Source organism: Phytophthora sojae (assembly GCF_000149755.1).
Source record: "Phytophthora sojae unplaced genomic scaffold PHYSOscaffold_1, whole genome shotgun sequence".
Lineage (NCBI taxonomy): Eukaryota > Oomycota > Peronosporomycetes > Peronosporales > Peronosporaceae > Phytophthora > Phytophthora sojae.
The window spans coordinates 3,748,847-3,754,846 of record NW_009258115.1 but is presented as its reverse complement, the minus strand read 5'-3'; the positions used below and the strand labels follow the sequence as shown (position 1 = coordinate 3,754,846).

General features: G+C 60.1%; 10 non-coding genes across 10 annotated transcripts; all 10 read left to right on the top strand.

The window, feature by feature from the left end:
* The first annotated feature begins 301 nt into the window (after window positions 1-301).
* PHYSODRAFT_t264 lies at window positions 302-374 on the top strand. Its single transcript has one exon. It is a non-coding gene; the product is annotated as a tRNA-Glu (tRNA).
* Window positions 375-874: 500 nt separating this feature from the next.
* On the top strand, window positions 875-947 carry PHYSODRAFT_t265. Its single transcript has one exon. It is a non-coding gene; the product is annotated as a tRNA-Glu (tRNA).
* Window positions 948-1,447: 500 nt separating this feature from the next.
* PHYSODRAFT_t266 lies at window positions 1,448-1,520 on the top strand. The gene has a single exon. It is a non-coding gene; the product is annotated as a tRNA-Glu (tRNA).
* A 506-nt stretch (window positions 1,521-2,026) lies between these two features.
* On the top strand, window positions 2,027-2,099 carry PHYSODRAFT_t267. Its single transcript has one exon. It is a non-coding gene; the product is annotated as a tRNA-Glu (tRNA).
* Window positions 2,100-2,607: 508 nt separating this feature from the next.
* Window positions 2,608-2,680, top strand: PHYSODRAFT_t268. Its single transcript has one exon. It is a non-coding gene; the product is annotated as a tRNA-Glu (tRNA).
* Window positions 2,681-3,186: 506 nt separating this feature from the next.
* PHYSODRAFT_t269 lies at window positions 3,187-3,259 on the top strand. The gene has a single exon. It is a non-coding gene; the product is annotated as a tRNA-Glu (tRNA).
* Window positions 3,260-3,765: 506 nt separating this feature from the next.
* PHYSODRAFT_t270 lies at window positions 3,766-3,838 on the top strand. The gene has a single exon. It is a non-coding gene; the product is annotated as a tRNA-Glu (tRNA).
* Window positions 3,839-4,344: 506 nt separating this feature from the next.
* On the top strand, window positions 4,345-4,417 carry PHYSODRAFT_t271. Its single transcript has one exon. It is a non-coding gene; the product is annotated as a tRNA-Glu (tRNA).
* A 500-nt stretch (window positions 4,418-4,917) lies between these two features.
* On the top strand, window positions 4,918-4,990 carry PHYSODRAFT_t272. The gene has a single exon. It is a non-coding gene; the product is annotated as a tRNA-Glu (tRNA).
* Window positions 4,991-5,490: 500 nt separating this feature from the next.
* PHYSODRAFT_t273 lies at window positions 5,491-5,562 on the top strand. Its single transcript has one exon. It is a non-coding gene; the product is annotated as a tRNA-Glu (tRNA).
* The last annotated feature ends 438 nt before the right edge of the window (window positions 5,563-6,000 follow it).

Below are 6,000 nucleotides of genomic sequence, written 5' to 3'. Positions count from 1 at the left end.
GAAACGCGTGCGAGCGAGCAGCTCAATGAAGCCGCGAGAGAGCTGGTCGACCAGGCGAGCTGCGGTGCGAGCAGACGAACGCGACGCTCGGAGCTGCGTGCGATGCGAAGGAGGCGACCCCGTCGGTGGCTGGATCGGATGTGGGCAGTACGTGTCGAAATGGTCGGTCGATCAATGGTGGCGATAGGATGAACGCGCTCGCGTTGCGTGTGGCAGCGTGCGTAGGTGGTGCGTTTGGTGTTTGTGTTTGTTTGTTGTTGGCCTTGATTGTGTGTTTGTTGGTGGCGATGGTGTTCAGCCTTCCCATATAGTCTAGGCGGTTAGGATAGCTGGCTCTCACCCAGCAGACCCGGGTTCGAGTCCCGGTGTGGGAACATCTTTTGCTCTTCTTTGCTGCTTCTCCACTCTTCTTTTCGCCGCTTTGGGCGTTCGTCACAGTCTCGGTGCCGTGCTGACCCGCTGCTACATCCCATCCACGGATCCAACCATGCTCGCACGACCAGGAGGTACTCGAGTCTGTCCGGCCATTGGTCGGCGCGTGCAGGTCTACTTGTCGGCGCTGGCCACCGTGCGGAAACGCGTGCGAGCGAGCAGCTCAATGAAGCCGCGAGAGAGCTGGTCGACCAGGCGAGCTGCGGTGCGAGCAGACGAACGCGACGCTCGGAGCTGCGTGCGATGCGAAGGAGGCGACCCCGTCGGTGGCTGGATCGGATGTGGGCAGTACGTGTCGAAATGGTCGGTCGATCAATGGTGGCGATAGGATGAACGCGCTCGCGTTGCGTGTGGCAGCGTGCGTAGGTGGTGCGTTTGGTGTTTGTGTTTGTTTGTTGTTGGCCTTGATTGTGTGTTTGTTGGTGGCGATGGTGTTCAGCCTTCCCATATAGTCTAGGCGGTTAGGATAGCTGGCTCTCACCCAGCAGACCCGGGTTCGAGTCCCGGTGTGGGAACATCTTTTGCTCTTCTTTGCTGCTTCTCCACTCTTCTTTTCGCCGCTTTGGGCGTTCGTCACAGTCTCGGTGCCGTGCTGACCCGCTGCTACATCCCATCCACGGATCCAACCATGCTCGCACGACCAGGAGGTACTCGAGTCTGTCCGGCCATTGGTCGGCGCGTGCAGGTCTACTTGTCGGCGCTGGCCACCGTGCGGAAACGCGTGCGAGCGAGCAGCTCAATGAAGCCGCGAGAGAGCTGGTCGACCAGGCGAGCTGCGGTGCGAGCAGACGAACGCGACGCTCGGAGCTGCGTGCGATGCGAAGGAGGCGACCCCGTCGGTGGCTGGATCGGATGTGGGCAGTACGTGTCGAAATGGTCGGTCGATCAATGGTGGCGATAGGATGAACGCGCTCGCGTTGCGTGTGGCAGCGTGCGTAGGTGGTGCGTTTGGTGTTTGTGTTTGTTTGTTGTTGGCCTTGATTGTGTGTTTGTTGGTGGCGATGGTGTTCAGCCTTCCCATATAGTCTAGGCGGTTAGGATAGCTGGCTCTCACCCAGCAGACCCGGGTTCGAGTCCCGGTGTGGGAACATCTTTTGCTCTTCTTTGCTGCTTCTCCACTCTTGTTTTCGCCGCTTTGGGCGTTCGTCACAGTCTCGGTGCCGTGCTGACCCGCTGCTACATCCCATCCACGGATCCAACCATGCTCGCACGACCAGGAGGTACTCGAGTCTGTCCGGCCATTGGTCGGCGCGTGCAGGCCTACTTGTCGGCGCTGGCCACCGTGCGGAAACGCGTGCGAGCGAGCAGCTCAATGAAGCCGCGAGAGAGCTGGTCGACCAGGCGAGCTGCGGTGCGAGCAGACGAACGCGACGCTCGGAGCTGCGTGCGATGCGAAGGAGGCGACCCCGTCGGTGGCTGGATCGGATGTGGGCAGTACGTGTCGAAATGGTCGGTCGATCAATGGTGGCGATAGGATGAACGCGCTCGCGTTGCGTGTGGCAGCGTGCGTGGGTGGTGCGTTTGGTGTTTGTGTTTGTGTTTGTTTGTTGTTGGCCTTGATTGTGTATTTGTTGGTGGCGATGGTGTTCAGCCTTCCCATATAGTCTAGGCGGTTAGGATAGCTGGCTCTCACCCAGCAGACCCGGGTTCGAGTCCCGGTGTGGGAACATCTTTTGCTCTTCTTTGCTGCTTCTCCACTCTTCTTTTCGCCGCTTTGGGCGTTCGTCACAGTCTCGGTGCCGTGCTGACCCGCTGCTACATCCCATCCACGGATCCAACCATGCTCGCACGACCAGGAGGTACTCGAGTCTGTCCGGCCATTGGTCGGCGCGTGCAGGCCTACTTGTCGGCGCTGGCGACCGTGCGGAAACGCGTGCGAGCAGCTCAATGAAGCCGCGAGAGAGCTGGTCGACCAGGCGAGCTGCGGTGCGAGCAGACGAACGCGACGCTCGGAGCTGCGTGCGATGCGAAGGAGGCGACCCCGTCGGTGGCTGGATCGGATGTGGGCAGTACGTGTCGAAATGGTCGGTCGATCAATGGTGGCGATAGGATGAACGCGCTCGCGTTGCGTGTGGCAGCGTGCGTAGGTGGTGCGTTTGGTGTTTGTGTTTGTGTTTGTGTTTGTTTGTTGTTGGTCTTGATTGTGTGTTTGTTGGTGGCGATGGTGTTCAGCCTTCCCATATAGTCTAGGCGGTTAGGATAGCTGGCTCTCACCCAGCAGACCCGGGTTCGAGTCCCGGTGTGGGAACATCTTTTGCTCTTCTTTGCTGCTTCTCCACTCTTCTTTTCGCCGCTTTGGGCGTTCGTCACAGTCTCGGTGCCGTGCTGACCCGCTGCTACATCCCATCCACGGATCCAACCATGCTCGCACGACCAGGAGGTACTCGAGTCTGTCCGGCCATTGGTCGGCGCGTACAGGCCTACTTGTCGGCGCTGGCCACCGTGCGGAAACGCGTGCGAGCGAGCAGCTCAATGAAGCCGCGAGAGAGCTGGTCGACCAGGCGAGCTGCGGTGCGAGCAGACGAACGCGACGCTCGGAGCTGCGTGCGATGCGAAGGAGGCGACCCCGTCGGTGGCTGGATCGGATGTGGGCAGTACGTGTCGAAATGGTCGGTCGATCAATGGTGGCGATAGGATGAACGCGCTCGCGTTGCGTGTGGCAGCGTGCGTAGGTGGTGCGTTTGGTGTTTGTGTTTGTGTTTGTTTGTTGTTGGTCTTGATTGTGTGTTTGTTGGTGGCGATGGTGTTCAGCCTTCCCATATAGTCTAGGCGGTTAGGATAGCTGGCTCTCACCCAGCAGACCCGGGTTCGAGTCCCGGTGTGGGAACATCTTTTGCTCTTCTTTGCTGCTTCTCCACTCTTCTTTTCGCCGCTTTGGGCGTTCGTCACAGTCTCGGTGCCGTGCTGACCCGCTGCTACATCCCATCCACGGATCCAACCATGCTCGCACGACCAGGAGGTACTCGAGTCTGTCCGGCCATTGGTCGGCGCGTGCAGGCCTACTTGTCGGCGCTGGCCACCGTGCGGAAACGCGTGCGAGCGAGCAGCTCAATGAAGCCGCGAGAGAGCTGGTCGACCAGGCGAGCTGCGGTGCGAGCAGACGAACGCGACGCTCGGAGCTGCGTGCGATGCGAAAGAGGCGACCCCGTCGGTGGCTGGATCGGATGTGGGCAGTACGTGTCGAAATGGTCGGTCGATCAATGGTGGCGATAGGATGAACGCGCTCGCGTTGCGTGTGGCAGCGTGCGTAGGTGGTGCGTTTGGTGTTTGTGTTTGTGTTTGTTTGTTGTTGGTCTTGATTGTGTGTTTGTTGGTGGCGATGGTGTTCAGCCTTCCCATATAGTCTAGGCGGTTAGGATAGCTGGCTCTCACCCAGCAGACCCGGGTTCGAGTCCCGGTGTGGGAACATCTTTTGCTCTTCTTTGCTGCTTCTCCACTCTTCTTTTCGCCGCTTTGGGCGTTCGTCACAGTCTCGGTGCCGTGCTGACCCGCTGCTACATCCCATCCACGGATCCAACCATGCTCGCACGACCAGGAGGTACTCGAGTCTGTCCGGCCATTGGTCGGCGCGTGCAGGCCTACTTGTCGGCGCTGGCCACCGTGCGGAAACGCGTGCGAGCGAGCAGCTCAATGAAGCCGCGAGAGAGCTGGTCGACCAGGCGAGCTGCGGTGCGAGCAGACGAACGCGACGCTCGGAGCTGCGTGCGATGCGAAGGAGGCGACCCCGTCGGTGGCTGGATCGGATGTGGGCAGTACGTGTCGAAATGGTCGGTCGATCAATGGTGGCGATAGGATGAACGCGCTCGCGTTGCGTGTGGCAGCGTGCGTAGGTGGTGCGTTTGGTGTTTGTGTTTGTGTTTGTTTGTTGTTGGTCTTGATTGTGTGTTTGTTGGTGGCGATGGTGTTCAGCCTTCCCATATAGTCTAGGCGGTTAGGATAGCTGGCTCTCACCCAGCAGACCCGGGTTCGAGTCCCGGTGTGGGAACATCTTTTGCTCTTCTTTGCTGCTTCTCCACTCTTGTTTTCGCCGCTTTGGGCGTTCGTCACAGTCTCGGTGCCGTGCTGACCCGCTGCTACATCCCATCCACGGATCCAACCATGCTCGCACGACCAGGAGGTACTCGAGTCTGTCCGGCCATTGGTCGGCGCGTGCAGGCCTACTTGTCGGCGCTGGCCACCGTGCGGAAACGCGTGCGAGCGAGCAGCTCAATGAAGCCGCGAGAGAGCTGGTCGACCAGGCGAGCTGCGGTGCGAGCAGACGAACGCGACGCTCGGAGCTGCGTGCGATGCGAAGGAGGCGACCCCGTCGGTGGCTGGATCGGATGTGGGCAGTACGTGTCGAAATGGTCGGTCGATCAATGGTGGCGATAGGATGAACGCGCTCGCGTTGCGTGTGGCAGCGTGCGTAGGTGGTGCGTTTGGTGTTTGTGTTTGTTTGTTGTTGGCCTTGATTGTGTGTTTGTTGGTGGCGATGGTGTTCAGCCTTCCCATATAGTCTAGGCGGTTAGGATAGCTGGCTCTCACCCAGCAGACCCGGGTTCGAGTCCCGGTGTGGGAACATCTTTTGCTCTTCTTTGCTGCTTCTCCACTCTTGTTTTCGCCGCTTTGGGCGTTCGTCACAGTCTCGGTGCCGTGCTGACCCGCTGCTACATCCCATCCACGGATCCAACCATGCTCGCACGACCAGGAGGTACTCGAGTCTGTCCGGCCATTGGTCGGCGCGTGCAGGCCTACTTGTCGGCGCTGGCCACCGTGCGGAAACGCGTGCGAGCGAGCAGCTCAATGAAGCCGCGAGAGAGCTGGTCGACCAGGCGAGCTGCGGTGCGAGCAGACGAACGCGACGCTCGGAGCTGCGTGCGATGCGAAGGAGGCGACCCCGTCGGTGGCTGGATCGGATGTGGGCAGTACGTGTCGAAATGGTCGGTCGATCAATGGTGGCGATAGGATGAACGCGCTCGCGTTGCGTGTGGCAGCGTGCGTGGGTGGTGCGTTTGGTGTTTGTGTTTGTTTGTTGTTGGCTTTGATTGTGTGTTTGTTGGTGGCGATGGTGTTCAGCCTTCCCATATAGTCTAGGCGGTTAGGATAGCTGGCTCTCACCCAGCAGACCCGGGTCGAGTCCCGGTGTGGGAACATCTTTTGCTCTTCTTTGCTGCTTCTCCACTCTTGTTTTCGCCGCTTTGGGCGTTCGTCACAGTCTCGGTGCCGTGCTGACCCGCTGCTACATCCCATCCACGGATCCAACCATGCTCGCACGACCAGGAGGTACTCGAGTCTGTCCGGCCATTGGTCGGCGCGTGCAGGCCTACTTGTCGGCGCTGGCCACCGTGCGGAAACGCGTGCGAGCGAGCAGCTCAATGAAGCCGCGAGAGAGCTGGTCGACCAGGCGAGCTGCGGTGCGAGCAGACGAACGCGACGCTCGGAGCTGCGTGCGATGCGAAGGAGGCGACCCCGTCGGTGGCTGGATCGGATGTGGGCAGTACGTGTCGAAATGGTCGGTCGATCAATGGTGGCGATAGGATGAACGCGCTCGCGTTGCGTGTGGCAGCGTGCGTAGGTGGTGCGTTTGGT